Source organism: Bombus pascuorum, chromosome 6 (assembly GCF_905332965.1).
Source record: "Bombus pascuorum chromosome 6, iyBomPasc1.1, whole genome shotgun sequence".
Classification (NCBI taxonomy): domain Eukaryota; kingdom Metazoa; phylum Arthropoda; class Insecta; order Hymenoptera; family Apidae; genus Bombus; species Bombus pascuorum.
The window spans coordinates 4,307,713-4,334,757 of NC_083493.1; the positions used below are offsets into that span (position 1 = coordinate 4,307,713).

The window sequence follows — 27,045 nt, forward strand, 5'->3', positions numbered from 1 at the left end:
ATTGTATTATACTCAGCATGCCGTAACTTTTTACCATGTACTACGAATCATCATGTAAAATAAGCACCATGTAATGCTTACCGGTATGAGAAACTTAAACAACGTTTGAAACAAGTGGTAATTATATGCTTCATTATGAGAAAACGATGAGGCATGTATAGAAAGAAATTAGATTTTGTTTCGTATATTACGATTCACTGTATTGCATTGTATCGAATACAAGCCAGACTATTTCTCGATTATAACGCCTTAAAACTTGTTAATTTACAAAAATATATAAAAATGACTATACGGAACTCGGGAGTAAAGTGCAATAGAACACATCATTTTAATTTAGCATTACCAATTTGCAATAAAATATAAATATTCGTACGAAGTTTTTTCATTACTTTCGTATCACCCATTTATCACCGAAATGGATTCCACATGTTACGAAACATCCTGCATACAGACGTGATTGTTCGTGTGTTCTGAAAACTATGCCAATATATAATTCCGGCTATAAAGGTTTCAGAAACTTCTGTAAACTTGTTTCAATAGAATAACTATGTCAGAGCTTGTTACTCTCGTAATTTAGACGGCCCATTAACAAGCTTAAAAATAAATTGAACAAGTAATGGCAGTTGCACAGAAAAAGTATGGAACGTGTAATTATTAATTATAAGTTGAAGTAAAAGTCTATAATTTTTATATTACCTAAGGATATTTTTTGGTGTTTGAATTTGAAAGAAAGGGAACAATAGAATTAGAATGTCTTTCACATTTTGCGCTGCAACGCTTCCTAAACGGGCGATCCGAATTTCTGAACACGTATACACGGTTTTTACAAACAGCTATTGATCGACAGACATATATTTGCGTCAACATGGTCGTACACTGTACCGTTAAATCGTACGTGTTCATATTTGGCATGAAAAATGGAACGTACAGGAAACAGGAACGATATTTATTTCCTTTGCGACAACGCATTGAAACTCGTTATCATATTTTCAATAAATTTTGTTAACCGACCGACAAAATAAATTTCGCTAAAAGAGGTTCCACCAAAGCAACCGTGCAAAATGATGAACGCCCGTATTCACAAAGCTAAAATTGCACATCAACTTTCGAAGAAACAATTTTTCTTTTCAAAGTAAGAAAGCAGTTTGAATATTTCTCAAGATTACTTAGTTTTAAATAATACACAAAATTTTATTCGAAAAAGAATTTGAACAGAAGAGAAAAAAATTTTTTCCTATAACAAACAATTTATCTTGCTTAAATCTGTAAGTATTTTTTTTATCCATTTTCTTCACGACACTAATGGTTAATAAATTTAAGGTACCGAGGATGTTGAAAACGTTTTACCATACGTTTTGAAATATGTTTACTTTGTAGACTTACAAGCACAAAAATGCGCCGGGAATAATGTTCTTTTTAAAGCGTGTTTTGAGGACGAAAGAATTGGAAAGGGATGGTATACAGAGGGAATGGGGAAGACAGCTGAAAAATGGCACGGTCGTGGTTAAGAAATTGATAAGGAGGCTGATAAAATATGAATGGCCCGCGTCGGGCACGCCACGCCGTTTCTACGAAAAAGATCCTTTCATCGGCGACATTTTTCATATTTGTTCAAATCAGTAATGTCAATTCACGATCGCCAACACTGTGCCAGAATATTTTACAGAATTTCAATTGAAAGGAATAGCGGAACAAAAATGTTTATTACAATTTTTAATATAACGATAAAATTATTAATATACTGAATTATATCTAACTATTCCACGCAAAATAATTCGAGGGAGAATCTATTGTATGTGTATAAATTAAACCGATATATCTTTCGATAGTTTGAAATTCATTAATAAAGAGGTAATGTTGCAATATAATTATCCGCGAAATACGAATCGAACAAAGCCAGCAGGTATTTTAGAGTGATAATTTTATAAACATTAGGACAAAACAACCGTGAAATTTATGCAAATAAATTTATGCAGATAATAGGAATAAAGTACTTTTTCTTGCTTTGCGTACAATATCTTCAACCTGATCACAAGTTATCACAATATTTACTATTCTTTATATACGATATTAATATTAGGAAACAAATATTATCGTTGCAAGCTATAAAGACGATGTATTTTCAAGTTTATTAACTCAGAAGCACGTGAATTGTTCAAACCTCCTTTGTAATTTTCTGCTTCTTACAACACTGAACTTGGATCTCATACAGACTACTTTCGATTAATATAAATTACATTAAACTCGTTTAAAAGGATTTGATTTTCCTCTGAAGGGACATACGGCTAATGGTTTATACAAATTTTCTAAAAATTGTCAAGGTTAAATAGCTAAAAGGAGAAAAAATGGATTACAATTCACAGGTACGATCGAGATCTGTACCTTCCTCAATTTATTGCTATCATTGCGATGTGACAAAAATAGAACTAATGCGAGTAGAAAGATTTTGGAAACTGTATAAGATACGTTTTTCTTTTTTCCCTCGAAAAGTCGATTGACGGATTCCAGTGGCACGAAAACATCACGGAAGCTTCGATTTTCGACGCTTCGATTCGATACAAATTGCGATCTTTTAACAAGAAAAAAAGTGAAAAATAAGCAAGGATATAGCGAACTGCAAGGATCGCCTCGTAAATGACAACGAGAACGCGTTTCGTTGAAATCACGGCAACAGAAACATCGTATCGTGGCGAAACTAATTACCAGTGGTAGTTTCAGCGGCAATGCGAGGAGATCGAGGCGGAAAAAAGAGAACAAGAGAGAATGGCATTTAGACGGAGCATCTTAATAACACGATCGCAATATAATAAAGCTGTGCGGAGAAAATTTCGCAACGGAAAAACGGCGCTCGCAAGTAGTCAGGCTTCGTTTGGAGAATAGAGAAAGAAGGAGACAAAACGATGGTGTAGGTGGAAGAGGCACGACGGGTAGGACGGGAGAATGGGAAAGCTGAATACAGCGGAAACGGCAGAAGAGGTAAACTCTGGTAATTTCAGTGATGGCTGGGCTTAGACCTCTCTATATCCGGTGAGTAACGCAAACCCCTTGGCGCAAGTCCTTCCACCTCGTGGTGCCTGAAACTCAACCCACGCTCTCTCTCTCTTCCTCTTTCTCTCTCTCTTTCTCTCTCTCTCTTCCTAATCTCACCCTCTGGTTCGCGATCATCCCTGTGTCCCTCTCATCTCATGGGAGGTGGAGGATAGCTCGCGATCCTCGGCTGCTCGGAAGCCTGGCTAATCAGCGAAGTGTATGAAGTCCCATGGATGAAAATAAAACGGGCTGGATCTCGAAAATTAAATAAATGACTCGCCTCGATTCCGTCGGCGGAAACGTACCTCGTGAAAGAACTACTGGCAGACGAGGGACGAGAAAGGAGAGGAATAAGTATACAGAGGAGAGAAAGAGAGAGATAGAGTGAGAGTAGGTAAGGGAGGGAGACCCGAAGAGATCGGTAGAAGGCCAAACCTCAGGCAGAGAAGAGCTAACCGGCTGTCGAAAAAGGAGGACGAAGCAAACGGACTGAGAGAAAGACATAGATAAATAGCGAGAACGAAAAAAGGAACAGAAGATACACGAAGGCAAAGGGGAACCACTTATTCGAATGAAGTTGCATCAGCGGCAGCTCACTTGCTGCAGCTTGGCCGGAAACGCCGAAAGAGGGAATTGAAGTTTCCTGATATCCCGTTTCTACCGCTGCTGAACGGGTATCGGCCTAAGAGCCAGCCGAGCTGCTGAAATTTTATTACGCTACGCTACGCTCGGTCTCATTCCCTAATGAGCGCATTATCGTACAAACAAGACACTTCAGCTGGAGGCCAGTGTCTCCGACGACGCTCCCAAACGTACCACTTACCCCCTCTTTTACCGAAGAATATTCTTTCGTCCTATTTCACGGATAAGAATAAGAAAAGAAGTTGGATTGCCTACGATGTTGCGAAAGAAGAATTGCCAATGGCCATGCTTGTAATTGCTACATCGAAGTTTCGCCAAATTTAACCAACTCGTTTCGTTCTGAATTTGAGAGGAACACAGCAAATTTCATTATATTCGGAAGATGGAAGGAACGCGATAAGTTTTGTGAATTAAAGGCTCGAACATACAGGCAGTTGCGTGTCCAAAGAACAACTTTTTTTTTTATTTTTATTTTTATTTTGGTTATTTTACAATTTGTCCTTGCGGACATTTGGTAAAGTGTTATATCTTGTTGGTGAAGAAAAAAAAATATAAATAAAAAAATAATATAGCATGTGGGCGGCTACCCCCAGCGGGGTGCCAGCTTCGTTTTTTTTCTAAGTTATATCTTTTATGAGGAAAGAACAACTTGGGGTAGAAAAATATAAGCCATAGCTTAGCAAAGCTGAGGAGGTGAATGGAAAACACCGAGCAGATCGTTAGCGGAAATAAGAGCGGATAGAGGAGAAATGGTAATGGAAACACTTATTATGCCCTAGCATTATGTAAATACCGGAAGACTATTATAATTTTACAACTTACTAGCGGCGACTTTATAGTTTCATCGCTCGGAGGCTGAGTCCTATTCTCACCCTCCATTCTCGATTTCTTTGCAGCCGCAAGAACCTAAACCTGAAAGACCTACGCCGCGTATACACACACGCGCGCCCTTCTATCTTGGTTTTCCAGTTTACTCGCCCACTCTTCACGGTTACAAAAATGAAATTGTCGCGCGAAAGAAGCAGGATAAACCTCCTTCGAGCTTTAAAAAAATCCGCTGCTCTCGTTTCTTTGTGAAAGAATATACCACGGTTCCCGGAGACTTCTTGATAAATATTTTACGACCAGCTCCCTCGCTGTCCGTTTATTACGCAATATATACGAGAGAATTTAAAAGAATAAATTATTTATATCGAGCAAAACGATTCGCAAGGTATAGAATATAAATTGGAAGGTCTAGCGAAGGCAACGTAAAAATTCCGAATGATAAAAGAAACACGAAACGTATTGGTAAGAATGAAATATGTATATCCGAGCGAGTATGTACTATATGTCAGCATGTACGTCATAGTTCCTAATATCAACTGGTGTATTCGATAAGTTCAAGCGAGAGGTAATTTCCTTCTGGCAGCCGATTAATCTACTCTTTTACTGGCTATGCTCGACTAGTGTGTGGTTATTTTTTATCGTCAGTCCTTGAAACTTCGTAGAGATAGAGCGAGAAACTTCAACCCCACGAGAAAGACTATCCATCAAATGGTTTCGAATTTCCTATAACTACGGTGGAATCGTGGATGATACCGAAGATTTCAACATCCCGAAAATATTGTCGATAATACATACACTTGCTTTATCGTCTCCGTTATGTTTCACACAAGCTCAGAAAACGAAAACAGCTTTCCACGTAAGCGAAAAATAAAATATATAATAGAAGAGAAAGCAAAGAATGAATAAAATAGTGCTCCTAAATGAACTTCGAATTACCGATTTCATTTAAAATCCACAAGCAATCTCAAAAATGAACGTTGCACATGAAAAGATAAACGTTCGAAGATGAACAGTACACACGCAAGAATATATATTTCTATTAATCTCATAATCATTCCTTAATGTAGAAAACGGACGAAGGAAGAGAGCGAAACAGGGAGGAGGACAAGAGCAAGGTGCTGGAACGAGGGAAATGGGTAAAATAAATATTGGAATAAATGTCGGCGAGTGGGCGTGCCAGTTTTAACGGGCCCAAACCATTAAATCTGCCTAGCGAGCGCGGATATTGTCGCGTGGAATGGCAAGGAGAACGCTTTGCTCGTTTGCAATTATTGTGGAAGTTTAATCGGCCGCTATATGCCGCGTTGATGAGACTGCGAAAGCAGAGGGAAAGTATACATGCATATGTGTCCGGTATATCGCGAAAACTTTTGGTACCGTATCGTTCAGAAAATGTTTCGCAATTTTTGTCCCTCTGTCCCCGCAACAGTGGCGGAAAGTAACGGCTGAAAGAGAAACAGAGAAAAGAGTCGTTTAAACAGTACGATACCTTAAACGAAAATTGCATGAAATGACATCCAGCGATTTTATTCCCACATTTATATGCTTCTCGAGCACGGTAATCTTTTTCTATCTCTCTTCTTCCTTTTTACATTCTTTTGCACTTTGAAGATATATTTTTTTCGTCTATCTATATTCATTCCATATTATTTAATACAAAGGGAAAGAGAATTAAAATCAACATAGAGATAAGTAGGTAATTCCTCTTTCTGGCAATTATCTTAATTAACGGAATTGCTGACTGTCAGAATGGTAGTTTAATACTCCGTTCTACTTTGAAATGTAATATTGGTCCTAATCTTGGAAGTTACACAAAGTATGCAAACCTGTGAGAAAACTGTTTTAAATTACAAAGTGTTATACATATTTAATCGACCAACGAAACTAACAGTACAGAGTTTTGATTCAGACAACCTCGCTCACTATCCTCGTAATATCAAATTAAAACTAGGCAAACATAACCACATTAACTAAGACGGTAAAAATGCGCTATTTTCCAGATCTACTTCGGAGAAAGCAAAATACGAATGGTCGTCTAAGACTAATACTCCCCGATAGTTTAAAAAGCGTCAGTGAATCGTTCGAGAGGGCGTAAAGGGTTGGCGAAAGAAGAAAAGATTTGCTTGAAAAGGGGAAGTTACCATGGAAAAGTAGGGCAAAAGGGCGGGAAATGGATAGGGCGAGCCGATTATCGTCCACAGAGTTACGACCTTCGTCTTAGTACATGGATTCCTTTTCTTTCTTTTTCTTGCTTTCACGCTTGTCATTTTTTTCGATCTCAACGTCTCCCTAGCTTTACCCCCGTTTAAGTCCCCCTTTCGACCACTACTCTTGGGACAAAACAGAATTATCCCCTGCCATGCGATTTTGACTCGTTCTATCCGTGAAAATTACCTGAGCAAGCGTTTCTTTGGTATACTATCCATTGAGGGGAAGAAACAGTTAGCGATGTTAATTGAAACTTTAACTCAAAGGGAATAATGAAGTTCGCGGCAAAGAAACTGTAGTAATTACTACGGACGAAGCTTCCCTTAATTTGTGTGTCGGAAAGATAATCTTTCGATATAGGTAATGCTGGGATGATAATGTTCGAAGTTCGAATGTATTGTTCCCTTGTGGATAATTTTGGAACTGACGGTGTTAAATAATTTTAAAACTGATAGATATAATGTATGAGATTCTAGAACATATACTCAATTTAAGATAAAAATCTTGTTATCCATTCAAGTAATTTGAACGAGACATTATAATCATTTTATTATATGCACTGTATTTACAAATTTTACTGGAAAATTTATTAGTATTACTAAAACATTATGTAGATTTATGTCCTAAAGAAAAGAATGTCCTAAAATTGTCTTCGAAATAAATTGTCTTCAACAGATCACGAACTATGTGAAAAAACATTTTTTTTTTAAATAAAACATCATCACCTACGCATAACTCTCAGCTATTCACGACACTATTTTACTATTGTTTTATTTCAACTATACATTGCTCAACACATTCGAACATACGTCGCCACAACATTATCCCCTGACACTCCCCATATTTCACTAGCACTTGCTAACTATTACCTTGTATTCTCAGGTACAGCTCGAACAAAATGGTACGAGACATTCGCGAAAAATCCGCGTTGCTAGAAAAAGAGGTAGACAACGTGGCAGCAGAGTTGCACACGGGATTAAAACGGCAAATATCAAATTTTCCTCGTGTTGGTGTCTATCTTACCGGATGCAGCTGCAGCCTGCGAGCTCGCGGCACTGGAACTAGTGCTAATTTCTCGGGTGTCTGACGTTTCAAAATTTAAGTCACCGGTCATAAATACCGAAAAGAGGTTAAAGCGTGGAAGGCAGGTTATCAGCGAGCGGACGGTAAGGCGCTCAACATTCGTCTGTGGTTCGGGTCATTGCTATCGCACTGTCCAGCCCTGACCCTACCTTACCCATCCCGGTTTTTACATGGCCACGTAATACCGCGATTCTACAAATTTACCGTTGCTACGTGGTCTCTACCGTAGATTATACGCACACACCATATCAGCCACTATACCCAGAAAAATTCTTCTTTTCTTACACAACATTTTAGTCTCTAATCAAGTTAATACACGATACGACGTAAAAAAAGTTCGATAATTTAAATTCTAGTCGATTGTTCCGATTCGAGTCGAAAAGTCGATTGTTTTCTCTGATTATGAGGTGTTTGAGATTTGAGAACTTTCTCGGAGTATTTTGGAATTTGCACAATGTAGATTCCCGGATGAAAACTTGTATTTGAAGGCAAAATATAAACCAAAATATAAAACCAAGATAAAACAGATGAAACTTTCGAATCCATGTCCGTATTTTTCTCCAAAGGAGTAACTGGAGTAATAAAACCAATTATCTCTGCAATTTTTCAAGCCTGATTCTTATGCCTTAAAAACATTTTCAATTATTAAAAGCCTTCTCCTAGGTCTCTTTATTCCTGAAATCGTACCGATGGTAGATTCTTCTTCTGGAGAAAGAATTATTTCTCTTTCGCTTTTCGAAAGAGTCTCAACGTTTTGTCAGCAGGATCTTTTTCCTATTGTTAACGTCGACAAAGACTGATTGCAACAGGGCCAGCCGGCTGTGATAGATCCTTCGATCACGCGGAAACGAATCCTTGGATGCAGCGAAATACTTTCTCCCTATAAATGATGCTGATGTAATAGATGTCGTTGCTTTATATTAAATGGTCAGAGATCTCTTTTCCTCGTTAGCCGGCGCATCCTTCGAGCCAAAACAATGAAGGTTTACTCGAACTGAATGGAGGACTCGCCCGTCGTGCATTGTGCTCTCTTTGAATTGTAATCATCGTACATCTGCTCGCGCGGTAGAACGTGAATAGTTCGAAAGAAAAGGAGCTCCGCGAGCTTGAAGAATAAGTATTTTGAATGGTATAGTGGTTCAAGGCTAACTAGATCGAAGCCGTCGCCATTCTCACGACAGAATTTCCGTCATCGTCAAGCCGTCTTGTATATTTTTTTCTTCTTCTTCTCCTATTTAAAGTCACAAAAGAACGTCTGACCAACGATTCAGAATTAGTTCAGGCGATGTGTTATAACCGTAAATCAAAATTGCTCTTTAAATAGGTTTTAATTAACGATGGTATTCGCTGAGTGTAACCATGATTATTTGCTAATTAAACATTTTAACCGATTCGCACGCACGAATGAGCGACTAATTATAATCTCGATGCGTCAAAGGGAAGCTCGCCGGGGTCAAAATTATTCTCCATGCCCGAATTCCCATTTTCGAGGTTTCATGAACCGGCGTGCAGCCAGCGGTTTCGATTTAATAATCAAAAGTTCGATACACCTTTCTCTATCGCCCTAAATCCAACCCATTACATTCACCGCGCGGTTGCGATTTACCTCCTTGCTCTTAGCTACTCCACTAACTTAAACTGTTGGACTTGCGACTTTAGGGGATTACCAGAGAATTTACCAAACTCTCCGGCACGGCAAACTACCACCGTTTAAACTCATCTCCGATTATTTCCGAATTATCTTTACGCATCCGTGTTACGATTATCTTGGAAAATTGCGTTATTTAGATAACCTTCTTTAAAACAGACTCAATTAAATCGAAGAGAATCCTTAAGCCTTCTTTATAGCTCATCTTTCTATCAGTCCTCTTTTATACCTTCAATTACACTTAACTGAAGAAGGAAGTTAAAGTAAGTGACTTGAAGTTAAAACGTTAAATCTTTGGCATTAAAAGTAATCAAAGTCTTTTCTATGCTATTAAAAGAAAAGATTATTTTATTGATCTGTATATTGTTAAAAAGATTTAAATTCTTTCTGCTTGTTTTAAAGATCGTAACAATATTAAATGTTATACAGTGCCGTGAATAATTATAAACTTTACCCCATTTTTAGATTTTTCATAATATTAAAACAAGAATTGACAAAACCATTTATATAATTTCGTATTATAATGTGGAACAAAACTAGATGATACAACAAAGAAAAAGTTTCTTCTTTTGAAGCCTGGAAAAAATTAAATTTTCTCTTAAAATTGTGTTTTTGGCTGTGAAGAAATATAAATTTAGAGTTCATTTTGTTATCTTTCTGTTTAATATTTTCCTTCATTTCTTATTACGTTATTAATCTGCTAAGTATATTATCCACTAACTTGTTTAAAGTTTTGTTTTGCATATCCATCCACACAGATTTTATTCTTTCTATAAATTCCACGATATCTTTTATAGGTGACTTCTAACTGAAAACTTCTCTTGCTAGAATTCCCCATAGATTCTCAATCGGATTCAGATCAAAATTCAAAGCTGTCCATGATAATAGTTCTATTCCTAAATCCTGAAACCACTCTTTTGTGGTAGTATCTGTATGAATTGCAGCATTATCTTATTGAAAAATTGTCTTTTTGTCTTCTATTTCAGTGATGAAATGCAATAATTCACTATGTAACATCTCCTAATATTCATTCAATAATAGCGTTCAATTCACCTTTCACGAAAATAATTTCTCTTAACGTATTCAGGCAGGATCAGTGATTTCTTGGAAATATTGAGAAAATAATGCAAAAAATCTGTTTGAGTCTATAATTATTTACAGCACCGCACTTATCTTTTAATTATCAGTACTTAACATTTTTTTCTTATTGTCAAAAGTCCATCCTTGACGAAATCTATAAGTCGAAAATGATTACTATACTATAGTTGTCATAACTACAGAATTCCAGCACAAGTAAATATCATAAAATCATCTAATAGCGAACATTTCATAGTGACAGAATGTTCCTCATTGTCTGCTCCTTGAAATGTTTGAGTCAAAGAGGGAAGAAAGGAGAGGAAAAAGAAGAGATAAAGAGAAATACAAAAAAATCTCTGCACGTAGGAATTCCGTTCTTTTGGCGGAAATTCGATGCTGATGTGTCGGCTTTCGGTCGAGGCATGATACATTTATTGATCCTGTGGCATCAAACGTTTACGAGTCACTCTTTGAGCGCGAAGATGAAAGCATCGACGCCCGACAAGTGCACGCGTGGCTTAAGCACGCTTCTCTATTTTTACTGTGTGTGCCTTTGATGCACATTATCAGGACTCGCCTTTTATTCAGACGCCCGAAATGCTCGGCGCTCTTTTAAACCCGACGGCGCGCTACGCGGAAGCCGTGCCTTGATTGTACATTTATATTTTTTCCTCCTAGCGAGACCGTCGATAGTTCGTCGACTCTGTTAAAAAGTAAATCGTCGATATTGATTTTTTCCTTCCATCGTTCTTCCATCACTGTTTTCATGAAAATTTCAAGAAAAATACGCGACTATGTAACCCCTAATTCCGTATTCGAATCCTAACAAACGAGATTCTAGAAAGAAACGTAACAAACATTACATTTCACGAAGAAACTATATGCACATTTAAGGACAAAGTGCGTACGTTTCCGCAGTGACGTAACAGAATTAAATGGAATACTCGCGGAGTTCTAGAATGAATCGTTCGAACGTAGTCAAGTCATCAGGAAAGAGATCGATAGATGAATTACGAAACCAAGCGACGAAATCGATCAGAGAGTGGAAAATTGTCATCGAGCACTTTGCGGTTTGTTATTACGAACTTACGCGCGGATGTTCGTTTGATCGATTTTCGCGCGAACGATGATTGAATCGAAGCCCGGGCCTTGGTAGGTACCGCGAAATTCGGGAAGAGAAGAAAATAGAATCAAGATATCCTGGTGACCGAGTCTCACGAGTATTAGGTAATAAAAGAGGATACTCGAGGGGCTGCCGAGCGGTTTTTATCGAGTTGCATGCCTGAGATTTCGGCGTCGCTCGTAAAACTCCACCCTAAACTCTTATCCCCTCTACGGCGAAGTCGAGCTATTTCACAAAATATCTCCAAGTACAACGCACGCTCCCCAAGTCGTCCTAGGGAGACTCTCGTATAAGTTTCACTTATACTACCGTGTTCAACTAAAATTGGAACAAACTATGGGATCTGCTTCAGATTGCGTGTCATGGAACAAACACACGCGTGTATACGTGTATTTACGTAATTCACGTGTATACACGTCAAATTACGACGAATTCGTAGATTGACGAGGATGATATGTATATTGACTTAAAAGATAATGATTTAATATCTTGTCGGAATTGGAATATGTTTGTATGTAAATGGTTAAATATCACAGAATATTTATAAAAATATTATAACTGCTGAAGGATATGCTAAATTAAGATTAGCACGATCGATAATAATCAATATATTTTTATGAAAAATAATCAGTGTAATTTTATGAAAATACTTGCACAAAGATTTTATGAATACACCTTGCGTGTAATACGAAACATTTCGAAATTCCATTAACACTGTAATGAAGCCCGACAATTGTGATTTAATAAGCAAGTTTGTCCGAAGTATTTTCTTTTGCTTCGAGATGGATACTTCCATAGAGGATGTTACTGAATGAAGAGAAAAAAGGAGAATGCGAGAGCTCTAATCACGTATCTACGCTGGTAGAGCACGTAGAAATTCAATAACGACGTAAACTCGATCACGACAGGCAGGAGGTAGCACATTCAACAACCGTTTGCCACGTCACGGAACAGGGAGGGAAGGGTAGATAGCCGGGGTGAATTGACGGTAAGGATACCATTGTAATGTCCCATTCAATCGTGTACAACAGAAACACCATTAAGACCGTTTGCACCGTTTCAATTAAAACGTAAACCAGCGACTGAGATGCCATTGATTTCGACGTAACGCCATTGCAATTAGCCGCTTTTGATTGCCGCTGATTAGGGGAGTCAGCCGAATTGACCAAAAATAATCATGGCTATTGTATCGCACAGAATTTCGAGTAATTATCGATTTTAGGTTGGATATCTACGGTACGTACCGAATCGTGTAACTGATTTCCGATTCAGTCCTGTCTGAACGTTTTCATCATGAGTATTCTAATGCAACTCTCTCCCTTCCACTCTCTCTCTCTCTCTTTCTCTCTCTTTCTGATTAATTCGAGCAATTCGAGTGCGCTTCCGGAGGATAATCAGCGATAAGATGTAATATCGTTCCAGGGGAATCGTCGCATAAATTCTAGTAACTTCTTGTATTAAAATGTGGATATCTCTGTTTAAATGTGTATAATAGATGTTTCGAATGAATTTACGAGATGCCTTCAAAACAAAACGTTGCGTACTTGAAAATTTGTTCGAATTAAATTGATGAAATTATTCTACTATCTAATTGTCATGTATAGTAAAAATATATTAATTTTTTAGGAATTTCAATCTCTTCGTGAACAAATTTATTAGGACTAGATAGAAATAATAAATTTCTGTTTTTCTGGGAAAGTAAATGTATGGCCACGTACGTGTCAATATCTTACGCAATTTATTAAAAGTAGAAATAATAATTTTGCAGAAACAAATTCGACTAAACAACGGTATCCTCCAAATGAAATAAGAACAGCAATGTAATCAAACAACGTTCCAGGAATATAATAATAGAAATAAGATTATAAAGCCACAAATGTCAAATAAATTTCTATTTCCTCGAATGTACCATTACGTATGTCGAGACAACGCGCATCGTGGATCTTTATGAAAAATATCTGTCCGATACGTTAGCGGAGCGAGCACGAACACCGACACATTGTGATGCCGCGATACTATCGTTGTATTAACACGTCACATTGGAATCGTACGTGTCTACCTTAAATGAGACACGCCGAGGTCTGATGCAATGTGCATTTCCACACATTTTCCATCGATCGTGCAGACAAACACATAGAACTGGCGGTCAACGATAACGCACGATACTACTGTGTGCCGCGGTTATAAATCACCGCACAATGCATCGTGTCGCTGATCTTTACGTTAATCACATTCAGCCATTTAATAGAAAGAAATATCGAAAGTAAACGTTTCCGTTGCACACGCGTGCGTGGCATCTATGATCAGAAAAGTATCTTAAAGGCTCGCACTCTACATATATGCACGTTTAAAAAGTGTTCGTTTAAAAATCCATCGACGGAAATGTTTTAATTCGAACTAAAAAGGAATATGCATTATTATCACGTGGTGGAATCAAATAGCTGACGGTTCTTAATTCTTCTCTCAAATATCTGTATTTGAATTATCGATTTAATATAATATTTATCATAATGCAATATTTTATTATAATTATTGAAAACAAACAGACGTTCCCCGAGTATTATATTTGCATTACTGTGAATATTTCAAATATTTCATTGGCTATTTTGTCAATGAAAACGTTAGTAATTTATAATACATAAATTATGAACACACCAGAAAAATTTAGTTGCGATTTCGAATATATATTAACAATACAGAAATTATAAATTGAAAAATGTATTTACACTAAAAATTCTTTCTATGATATGAATTTCAATTTCTTTTTTTATTGATGCTATAATTCATAATTTTTTCAATAAAACTTGTCTAATACGCGTAACTTTTCATTTCGAAATTGTACAAGATGAGATTTGAAAATAGGAACACGATTAGATATTACTTCATAAGAACTACCACTTCGCAACGTAACTAGTTATTAGTTATCAGTCCTAATATCACCGAATTGGTACTTCAAATTCTACCATATTGGAACATTTACAGAGTGATACCTTTGATGATTATTTCTGGGTACGGTATGAGTAGATCTACCAATGAGAACCTGTTGAAATTGCCTTGAAACAACGGAGAACGTTTACAATGGCTCTTGTAGCATGCATGGCTTAAACAGCCACGAAAAGGACGCGTATTTAAACGCGATTTGACGGTCAAACCTCTGGTTACCTCTGTTAACGCAGATCTTGGGGTGTAGCATACGCACGGTAACGAGGGATTAATTAACGACTCGTGTACAGCACGGAAGCCCAATGCATGTCGACCGACATGTCTGTGTTCACTGAGATAGAAACCTCAATTCTCTGTCGACCATGTACTCAGAGCATATGTATAATCTCTATCAAGGAACTAGATAAAATTCATTTTACATCATGGAAATCAGGTTATTTTCGATTATACGACATATCTCATGATTTCATATTGCAATGGAAATGATAATCGTTAACTAGCTAGGACTATTTACAACAAGCGTTTAAATCGAGGACTATCATGAATGAATTTGAATGACAATTACATTGAAATATGGTAAAATTTTGGAAATACTCCATAAAGAGATTTTATTCGTGCAAAGTTGGACATATGTATGTAGATATCAAAAATAAATGGCAAGTAGTTTCCGCATTCGTCTGTTTGCCTCAATGTTTGTAAAAAAGACAAAAGTGACCTGTTGCAAAACTAGTTTCACAAAAGCATATGTAATTGCGCCGTTGTGATATTTCCATCTAAACTTTATTGTTTGGTGAGTTTTTCTTTGACGTTATTCTACCGAAAGAGGTCGGAAATAGGATCGCTTCAAACGCAACTCACTTCGAGCCATGAAATTTTCAGCATTAAATATCAGTTGTCGTTAAACGAAGCTGAACCGCGGCTAAGTGTATTACAATTCATGAATGTTTGCCTCCGATTTAATTCACTATTCTACAGGCAAAATGGAAAGAGAAAAATATCAATCCCATTTGCGAGGGAAATGAGATTACGACGGGGCAAAGCACGGAAGAACTTGATATCGTTAATTAAATTTCATTCAAAATAATTACTTGCGATGTATAATATTAATAAAAAGAACGAACTCAAATAATATATTAATATAAAATTTTAAATATCAATGATAGACTTTGATATTTTCTATATTTATTTTAATTTACCAAACTATTGACATCCTACAAAATGTTTCCAATTTAAACCACCTTTGTCTCTTCTTTATTAGACGCACAGTTAATTTTCTAAAACAACGCGGATCACTCTAGCCGATATAACGATAGTCTGTGCCTAGTCGCGCAACTATTATGCGAGATTTAACGGTGGCGTTAATTAATAACGTCGAAGCTTCAGATCGCATAGTACGTGAAACACGCGAACTCGCGCTGGAATTGCGTGCACGCACATTGAGCGTCGATGAGCCCGGCTGATTAACCCCAGCGCGAAAAAGGAAGAGAGCAAGATACCAGGGGCAACTCTGGTCTCGCGATACGCACACAGGAGCGCCGCTTGCTTTGGAAAATACGAGTATTGAGTATCGGGAAAATGTTTCTCGCTTCGTGTCATGATAAAACAGTGTCGAGATCGCGTTCCTTCTACATTCTAATTTCTACAACTCCGGTACCGATCGCGTCGCAATCGTTTCTGGAAAACGTTGCTTATAATTATCGCCCTGCAGTATCGTCGTTGGCCATCGTTAATTAATAGCGAAGTGAGTGTCTGGCGGTTCTCGTTCCGCATTGCCATAGTTCATTGATCGAAACAGCGTGTCGTGACGATATTTTCGTTCATGCGTTTCGATTAATTCTGACTTCTATTTTTGGTAACTAGAAGAGGAAAGATTCGATAGGTGAAAATGAAGAAGAAACCCTTGGAAAATCGATTATTATCATTCGATTGCATAGGAACAAGCCGCGTGAATAATGCAATAGATAATCGTTTGGCTAATAATACAACGGGAATGGCGACGCTTTCTACATTTACGGGAAATTAGGGGTGTCTGTGCGGTGACGCGGTATTATTTGGTATGAATAATAATTTTCTATGAAATCGGGAATGCGGTTGGCTACGTTTATAATTGATTAAGCGATTAACGCGATAATTATACTGGTATTACTGGCCAAGCCGCCGATTACGTCACAATTCCGAATCTGGATCTCGTAGATAAATTTCAGCCGTTTTCAAAATTTATCGTTTAAACACTTATTTTACCAATTTTATTAGACATCCTTTAATCAGAGGCGATTACCTCTTATACAAGTCATAGTAAATGTTATAAAAATTACATGCATTAATATTCCGTACTAACATTCTGTCAAATCCAGTTACTATTAGCTAAACACACCTCTGTTGTTCCAAAAAACAGAAATATTCCACCTGCCATTCTAAAATCCTAATATCGAGTGTTTTGTTAAAAAACCTTCCAAAATCTGCAGTCCGGTTTATAAAAGTATAAGGATTAGGGAGAACCTGCTCGACATCTCTCGAACATATTCAACAAATCCGATGGTGTCTCACGGAATTACATTTCGCATTTCATGTCAATCTGGTGTTTAAGAAAGACGTGACAAATATCGAATAGTATGTGGGCCGAAAACGGCGAGGGAACTTGAAGACACTCTTTCTCTCTATATTTGCTGCGAAGCGAGAAGAACCGTGCATACACGCCTAGCTGAACGTAAAGAATGAAAGTGGTCGGTCCGAGTCACCTACTTTTGCATCTCTGCTCGTTTATCAACGGTATCAGTGAGTGTGACGGGCTGCAAGGATTCTCAGAACGGGGCTGGCCGGTCCGCCGGACGGGGTTTAAAAGCGTTTCGATGTAAACAGCCCTGTTATTCGCGAATTCGGCCACCTAATTCCTCCAAACGGTGACGCGTGATCGTACCTCCCCTTTATTTCTCTACATCCGCTTCCATCGGTCTCGTTCCAATCGAATGTCGTTAAGTACCTGGTTTTCGTACTCTTTTAAAGCATCGAAAGTAACAAAGAAAACGATGTTCTTAATATATATTACTTTAGTATTTGAAAATAAAATGGGTGAGTTTTCGAATCATTTCTATGAGAATTACACGAGAGACAGGTTTCTAAAAGAGGAAAATATTGGAACTTTTAAGAAGTAGTTTTAGACGTATATGATCAGACGTAAGGAACTTAAGAAATGTTTTACTTTCCATAACGAAGTTCTTCGACCGTCTATGAGTAATCTTCTAGCAGTTTTTATGAGGTTTCATACTTCTCCCTTTAATAAGTTCTTTTCTTTCACCGACGTTGAAAATGGTTATTTTAATTCTACTGCGGTCTTCGAGTTTTTACGCACCAATCACAGATTCTCTTTCGATGTTTATTTAGAATTAATGCTTTCACCTTAAGAATCTTCGGAACTCATATGCTCATCAATAACGAGTGAATTAATTAAATTATTCTCTGTATAACCCTAACCCTTGAATATACTTTTTGCACACTATTTGGCCACAGAGAATATAACAAAACTTCCCATAAACCCACCCACCCACATTTATATCAAAATATCAAGAACCGAAAATGGAGCGAAGAAAAACAGAAAGTTGTCGTCAACTCACACCAGCCTTTCTCCTTTATCCGATTATTATCGACATCAAAGTCACTGAGAATAATTATTCGCAAAGCGGATCAACTTCTGCTCTGCTTCATCTACTCGCGGCGAATCCTAAGTAGCTTGAACTCGCACCGCGAGATTCCGATTCTCCAAATCTTCCTTTTCCTGCCAAGGAACACTCGGTGTCGCGACTGTTCATGATACGCTGTTTTAATTCGTCCCCCTTTACGGAATAACGATCTCTACGGTCGGGTCGCGTTTCCAGTTTGCGAATAGCCGGCCGACCACCGCGAAATCCGCTTACTTCCCTTTTGCTCGCGCAAAGCGGCCACAGAACGAGCAAACCAAGCTTCTTTCCACGGAGAAATCCGCATCCAACGATACTTGTCTATGTGTGCGCGCGTCTCTCTACGTGCAACAGGAGAGCATACCGCGCTCGTCATACTGCAGCAAACTTTCGCGTTTTTCCAAAGTGTATAGGAAAGGACGAGGCTTTCGAGGATCCTGTCCGAGGAGGAAAGAACGACCAACAATCGCTGGACTGTATCGCTTCGAGAAAAAGTCCGCCGCCCCTCGAGCGAGCAAGTTCAGAAGCGTCGTTCTCTGAGTAATAATACGTTTCGCCGGCGCAACGTTTAATCAACAACCCGTGCCCGCCACTCCTCTACCAGCTGCCTACCTTTGAGGAAACTTTTCGCGCGACCCGATGAAAAATATTTATTACGTTTATACGTTCATCCTATCCTCGAGCTGCCTTTACACCATTTTATCGAGACGTTCTGGTGTTTCGCTAGGAAACTCTGTCTACGACGCTTTGGTCTCCGAGGACTTCGCGATGGATAGATGGGAATGAAACTACGAAAGAGACCTTTGCCAGCGTGGAATTGAGGGGATTCGGGATACACCGGGAGAGAAAGTTATACGCTGTCCAACTGTTGTTTGTGTGTCTGATTAGTATGTGATAGATCTACTTAACTACGGATTCTAGCGTCTCGCGACAGATACGGTTGTTGAATCATGTTAATTCTTTCGTGGTAAAAACATTATTGTATGTTAGGGAAGAATATATCCTTTGTAGATGTAATACTCGGAACGTGATAGTAACGTGTCACTTTGTACGGTGACTACTCGTTCTGTGGTTATTTGGGAGCGGAAGAAAATGTGAAAATGATGTTGCTTCACGCGGATGGAAGATTTCGATAAACGAAAGAATTTGTCTCCGTTAATTTAATCGTGATCATCAATCTCTTAATTAATTTCCTTAATTCTACCCAATTTTCATGTCTGCAAATATACAAAATAGACGACAAGAAATAAGAAAAAGGTAGGAAGCAAAGGGCAAACGTTATCACCTAAGGATAGACGATCGTGCAACCATAAATTCCATCTTCCACAGTCGACAGCTAGATGTCCCGGTTTTTGTTTACACATGATATACGAGCAAAATCCACCGTTCCTCGCGATACCTGGAGAAATATGTCGGCGTCTGTCGCTCGAAAGTGTACGTGCTAGAGTACGCAGTCATGTATCTGTGAGAATGGGAACTAACTTGGTCGCAATAGAATCGAACTTCGAATGGAAGTGAGAAGGGGTAAAAAGAGGTATTGGGGAGCAGAAATGGGAACGGATCCTCGTTTGATAGCACATGGACGCGTATGCGGAGTGGAGAAGATAGAACGAGAAGAGAGGGCAGAAAGATTCGAAGCCGCGGATTATCCGCGCAATCATTGGAGTCGATACTCTCGACAACGCGATTCGCTCGGTGTAATAAAGCGGAATGAAAAAAATCGTTCGTGACCTAAATTTTGGCCACATTACACCGCCCTATCATTCGACGTATCAGCGAGCTCGTTAATGATCATTTTAATGTATGCGACACGGCTCGATACGCCAGCGGAAACGTTACTTTTTCTCCGGCGGCAGACGCGCGGCAGGAATTAATTAAAAATCCCATCAACGGAGGGAATTGTGTACTTTAAATCGGGAAACGATTTTCATCGGCGAATAAATTGAAATCGACTCGAGAAACAGTCTTGTCATACTTGTCCAACTACTTGGAGGATAAAGAGGCGTTTTTGTTCGAGATCAAACGGCGGGAGAGAGTACCTGTACAGAGGAAGTAGGTTAACGTATTTAAAATCTCGATACAGAGTGACTACGAGATAGATGTGGCCTAGAAAGACAAAGGAGAGGCGCGAGGCGTGCATCGTGAACGCCTCGTCTCAGAAATATATCATCGTTCGAACGCGAGTTGTTCGAAGAAATCTTGGAAAACTGCACTGAAAGTAACGCTCGACCGACTCGTTGAAAGGAGAAAATAATAATTATCGAGCAGTGGTCGCAAGGCGGGAACTTCGGAAGTAACGATCTCGTTATCGTTTCGCTTGGAGAATCGAAGGACTTAAGATAATAAGTTTGTTTGGGAGGAGGAGAACGTAATAAGGAACTAGAGTAATTTCTCTCCGGTGAAAAGGAAATAGTATTCTCCACTCTCCGTTGAATCACTCAACTTATTAATTCCGTTAGTAATTCATTCATCCAATTTGACGTACCAAAGTACAGTATAGCCATGATTCTCAAAGAGCTCACGTCCACAATGAAACCAGAAGAATATCGAAGGAAGTTTTCATCCTCGCGTTGCAATGCAAGAAACTCAGGCACCCGGACTTTTCTTGTCATCGAATCCTATCAATTGGCTTGCCCGTCAGCGGAATTAAAGTTGTGCTGGCGACTGGCGACCAAAAGAAAATACCAACTACAGACAAGCAGACAAAGAGAACGACATAGAGGGAGAGACGGATGGAAGAATCAAAGATTGCACGACATGGCTATGAAAGGTCCGACGCACCGAGTGAAAGGTTTCGGAACTTCCGGCGAAAACTTGGGGAAGCGAAGCTTCGGTCGAACGTCATTTACGCGAAACTTTTCGGTCACTGCACATTGTCTGGAGAAATAAACGGTGCAAGAGATAAGAAGGACAGGAGAAAAGAAGCAAGCTCGATGAGAGATCCACCAAGCCGGGTTAGTCCGTCTCTGTCCGACGGATGACATCCAGGATCAAGCTCCACCCACACACACATGCCTGCAGCCAGCACACAATGTAATACCCACACATACGCGCCCACTCGTGTATGTACACACATATGGATAGTCGTACGTATAGAGGTAGCCGCGTAGGAGAAATTACGAGCGTATAAACATCCACGCGATACACCTACACGTTCACCAGATATACACGATTTCCTTCGGGATGATCGTTCTCTGCATTCCATCCTCTGCACCGATACATAGATAGGATTGTTCCTATATAATCAAAGATTTGAATGCAACCACTGTACCTTCTCTGGGGTGATGAGCGGCGTGATGTACGTGGTGACCGCCGTCGTGTACACTTTTCGATGACTGCCGGGTGCTGCAGGTCACTCAGTACTGCCGCGAGTACCGAGTGCCGTGCGATCAACGCTATGGCCTTCCTCTGCGAGAAGAAAAACTGACGAGCGAGAGACCGACGGTGTCTCGTGTCGGGCGCTCGCGCTTTTTCAGCACACGCGTGTATATCTTGTATCCAACGGCTTCCAGAGGACGTGAACGTCACGATCGCTTCGTAACAGATCTTGTGCGTCAATCTGTTTCGGATCCAACTGACGATCGGTCGTCAGGCGGTTACGCAGAGATAGGTGCCACTGTTAACGATGATTACGACGTGAACGACGATCACGGTGATCAAACTCACAGCTGGCGATCGAACAACGATACGTACGATCTTCTTGATCGAACGACGTCTCGTCGAACGGTTTACATTCGCGCGCGATACACACTTGTCACGTTAATCGTCGTGGTTGCTACTCGCGGACACTGGAACCGGAGCAGGCGAGCTGTCGAGATTGCAACACGCGTGAAACAACGGACCCAAAAAACGAAGTGACACACTGCAAGAGCCACACACCGCAGCTAATCAAATGTCGAACGTATTTGATTATTTATCCTTGGCGTCAATTGCGCGTGAAAATCTCTCGGTCACGGTGTTTGTGTACGTCTTCAGAACGGCTGAATGAGCGCCGATCGAATCGCTTATTGTCCTGTATATGGCTTGTTATCCTCTTTCTTGTGTCCTCTTCTCGCAGTAGCGGGAGCGGCAGCGTGCACGAAGACGGAAATGAACGATCAGGCAACAAGAACGTTAAAAAGAGAGAGAGACAGATATAATCCGTGGAGCACAGAAAGGCAGGTGGTCGTTGTCGTGCTCCTTGTCGCCGTGCGTCGAGTTCAATGCTGTACGCTGTGATGCCGAGAACGGAATGGGGCGACCGTGGAGGCCCGGGCAGTGGAGCCGTAGCGAGGGGAGGTAGCGGAGCCGCGCGGCACCCGATGGTGGGGTGCACGCTCGAGGAGCGAGGGATAGAACAGGGAGGGGCCCCTTTCCCCTCGCCAACGGGTTTCGCCACTATCAGGCGACTGCTACCCCTCCGAGGCGCGCAGGCGCCCCCGGGGCGCTGCCGTCGCTCGAGGGAGATAGCGCCTCTCGATTCTAGCCGGAGAAAGTCCGCTGGTGTGACGGGGATAGAAACACCGATGGAGAGAGGACGAACCAGAGGCGACGTGAAAGAGGGAGAGAGCATCGGTCTGTTTCTCCTTCTCACCCGTTTCACCTTCCTTCCTTCGTAGCGCGAGCACCCCAGCATCGACCGACAGCGCCGCTCGCCACGCCGCGTCGCGCCACTCCGCGCCACTCCGCGCCACTCCGTGCTCCTCCTCGCCACGCCGACCCAACGGGAATACTTAATGCCAGCAGAGAGCCTGACTGCCTGACTGCTCCTCCTCGCCACGCCACGCTCGCTTGACGGCGGGATAGAAACGCGGGTATGGGGAGAACGCTCGAGTAGAGTGAACACATCAGGGGGGGGGGGGCGGACGATGCTGGATTGTGCTCGCGAGCATCGTGTTGCACCGATGCCGAAACGATGCATTTTCGGTGCATGACTACTTGTTACGCGTCCGCGAGCTAAACTTCTCGCATCATGCGATATTGAATAAAGTGTTTCTTTGCCGCGAATCCGGCCAACCAGTCGTTGGACGAGTCTGAATGACGAGATATCGTGCCGAGTTCCCGCCTCTATACACATATACCGGTGCCGCTCCAATCGGGCCGAGAAAATCGGAGGCACAGGTGAACTCTTGAAAAATCCAATTTCGCGATATTCACGATTCGTTGCACCGATAGAAATATAGCTGCAAGTCACGACACACACATGGTAACACGCTAATTTTTTTCAGTAGAAATGATAACTGGGCCACCGATGTAACGTCTCATTGACGCGAGCAACTGAACAGTAAAGACGAAGTTAAGTCTCCAAGTGATACGAGTTCGCGCTTAAGAAGTCCCCGGTCTGACCAATATTGATCACCACTACTTCCGTCGGGGCCGAAAACCAGCCACTTCGGCGAGTTCTCTCTCTGGCTGGCCTTTGGCCAGCCTCTTCGCGCGTCTGACAAGTCGATGTAAACGTATCCTATGCTTAACGCGGAAAGAGGGGGCTAACCTAACCTAGAAAGATTTCATTGAGTCGCAACGTGACTTGGCTCGCTGCCAATACTATGAACGCTACGCACACCCGCGCCTTGAACCCCGCTCCTTTTCCGAGCACGCGGCAGAGTTTCGAGAGAAGAAGAAAAAAAGTCAGACTCCTTCCAGGACGTCGGTGTCGCACGATTCTTGTTATACTTTGCTGTTTTCTTCCATTTTCGCGAGGGAGAACTGAAAAAAGAACACGATTTTCATACCTAAGTTCCGACGTAACGAAACGAAGTTAACTTTATTAATTTTTTAACTTGCTCTCATAATCGCGACTCTTATCAGCTACACCATCGATTTACAGCGAATTTATTTCGAACTATTAAAGCGCGGTTTGCAGGAAGTCTGCGAGGAGCTGATAACTTGTTGCAGCAGGCCAGAGGCGGCAAGTATTAAATCGTTTAAAAAACTTGAGAGCCCCGCTCGTTTCGCCTTTCGCTTTCACTATCGCTCGACGACAGCCAATCTGTACCTTTTTTCTCTCTTCTTCTTTTTCTCAAGTGTACCACGATGTCTCACGTCGCCCACGGAGGATATAGAATCTCTTACGGAAGAAATACTCAAGACGAATAACGCGACCAATAACTCGTGCCGGATTTGGCTGTCGCATTTATTTTCTGTAACGTTGCGCACAATTTGTCGCGAAATATTGCGGAATAGGGCCGTGACCCGACCTTATTAGAGCCCGGTGTTGCTTGTTCTATAAACAAGCGACGCCAAAGGTGTAAGCAACACAGGGAACATCAACTTGCTATTCCGGGATGATAATGGTTGCGAGGCGAGGCGAGTAAGAGGAACGTAGAGGCGGAAGGCGCTGGTGTATTCAGTATTTGGCTTACATCCAACGCAAGATGCTGAATGAACTTGGCGGGAAAACCACACTGGCGTGTGCTTCCTTCTGTCGTGCGAATGGCGCAACTATAACTGACGTTGAATACCTTCTGCACAATGGAAGATCTGGTTAAGGTCTCGAGACTGTCTTAGTGTTCCACCATGCGTCTTTACGCCGTGTGAGTTCTTATTAATTGCTTCAGTTAATGATAATATCTTTGAGAAAGCAAATGTATCTTTTATGTGATAAATTTGATTTGGAATATTAATTTGTTAAACTAAATCAACTAATGGGAACAAATCTTGGGAGCACATAGTTAAATATGTAAATGTTTAGAGATAAATATGTAGTTAACCGATTACGTGTACACTGAAGTTTAAATCCAATATTGCAGTGTAAAAAGATAAATGTAATGTAGTTAAATAATTAATTTTGGTTAATTCAATGTAGAAGCAACGTTAGTTAAATAATCTACTAGAGTCGACCTTAGTAATTTAGAACGAATAATGGACTTGAATCTTAATTCATGAACATTTCTGAAACCCACCTATCTATACCGATAATTAGAGAACATACCGAACCTCAAACACGTGAAAGTTTTTCCAGGTATTCACGCGTGGTACAAAAGAAAAGGCGATAAAATTTCGCCACAGCAATTTTGAAATTTTGGGTCGTGGAAAATTATTACCGCAGCCGAGTGCGGGAAACGAGAAAACTTTTACGCGCGGCACGATCATGCCAAAACACGAATTCTTTCAAGAACATCGTTACGTCACAAAATTAAAGCAGGAACGTGCGCCCATACATTTTCATGGTCGTGACGATTAGCAGACCAACACGACTAGAGAGTACACTCTCGCCTGACTGAAGAATTTAAACGATCAACGCGATCCCGTGACAATTTCGGACGTTCCACAATAGTCATTACTCTGGGGATTGTCAACTGCCAAGGATGACGTGTAATCATGATATTGGAACGTAACCGAGTTATCAGGGCGCAGGATAGGTCAGCCCTTTCCTCTAGAGGCCTGATCGGTCAGCATGCGTTGCACAAGCTTCACGGATATGTCAACACACTGTTTGCGTAGTAGCAACACGAGCCACGTTCTATTGGAATTATAGCGAACAACGTAAAACGATAAGCCGAACTGCAGGCTCTCTAATTGGCACTCGATGTTTATGATGGATGGTATCTGAATTGGTATCTCCATGGAGTGATTTTTAATTACATTGATTATCCCAAAGTATTAATTTAAAGTCTAAAGTAAGGTATAACGAAATTTAATGTGGAAACTTCGATAAATTAAATGAGTTTTTGAAACGACTGCTATAGATTTCAAATGTTAGAAGTAAAAACTGAGTATTTGAAGACCGAAATGAGACGATTGTAGAAGATACGTTTTGATGAAAAAATCGAGATCCTTTCGAATCTGTAATTTAATCACAAAGTGACATCTGCCTCTAAGGAATGATATACGTCCAGAAAATTTGCTTTTCCGTTCCCGAACGAACTACTGATTCCACGTAAAGTTACGTCGCCAAGCAGACGATCCGTCGCATTCCGTCCAGCATCGACCAAAAAGGATTCCCTTTCAACCGCGATTCCTGCGATCGAACAAAAGCCTGGCCAGTTTAAACAACTAAGTGCATCACAAAGCGCGCGAGTAAAAACTCCGTTCTGGCTGTTTACGTAACCGAATCGATAAAACGGTGTCTCGAGCCGTGTGCTCACAGAGACATAAATTATAAACGAAAAGAATAGTGGAAAACTTTCCATCCTCTCCCTTTTCTCCACGATACCCATCCCTGCTGGTCCCGCCGTCGCCGCCGCCTCCGGTGCACTTCGATATTTGTCTCGACGACAGTACAAGGGCAGCATGTTTTCGTCGGCGATGAGGAAAACAGTCGGACGGAGTTTCGAATCCCCCGCATACGAAAAGATGAAAGAAGGACACGATAGAAGGAAAAGAGGATAGATACTCGATTGGACCAGCCAACTGCAACGAAACTCTTCGATGTCGACCTAGTTCGTCGTTTTTCGCATAACGTTGCCACGCTAGTCGGGTTTTTGGTCGCGATTTTCAGGTTCGATACTTATCCTCCAAGATACAACTCACCCCGTTAGACTCGCCCTTTCCTCCTATTCTCTTTACTTTTGCCAAGAAACTACCCTTTAGCGTTCTCTAAGCTCCGTTCCCGCCCCCTTTTTTCAACAGCAACCGCGATTCTACGTGCGCGAATAGCGCCGTGCACGTGAGCGTCCCCCCCCTTTCCTGATCCGTGTCGTGCAACTTCGAGCGAAACCAGTAGTTCGAAACTTTCCTAAAATATTAGATGCAGACCCGTCTCCATGTATTTCAGGGATTCAAAAGAAGTGCGTCTTCTTTGCTACGTAGATATCATTGTTCGACGTTTCCATGTTCCACTTCGTTCTTCTAAGGTACCAATTTTT

General features: G+C 40.6%; 1 protein-coding gene across 5 annotated transcripts in view; it reads right to left on the bottom strand.

Annotated features, from left to right (window-relative positions):
* LOC132908201 (RNA-binding protein Musashi homolog Rbp6) overlaps positions 1-27,045 on the bottom strand; it is a 780,290-nt gene that overhangs the window by 215,300 nt on the left and 537,945 nt on the right. The window contains exon 1 of one of the 5 annotated variants that reach the window (XM_060961990.1): positions 21,528-22,505. The exons of the other annotated variants lie outside the window; for them this stretch is intronic. The gene's annotated coding sequence lies outside the window, so the exon portion shown is untranslated. Of the gene's footprint in view, positions 1-21,527; positions 22,506-27,045 lie in introns of those variants that run through there. 5 annotated transcript variants of the gene reach the window in all.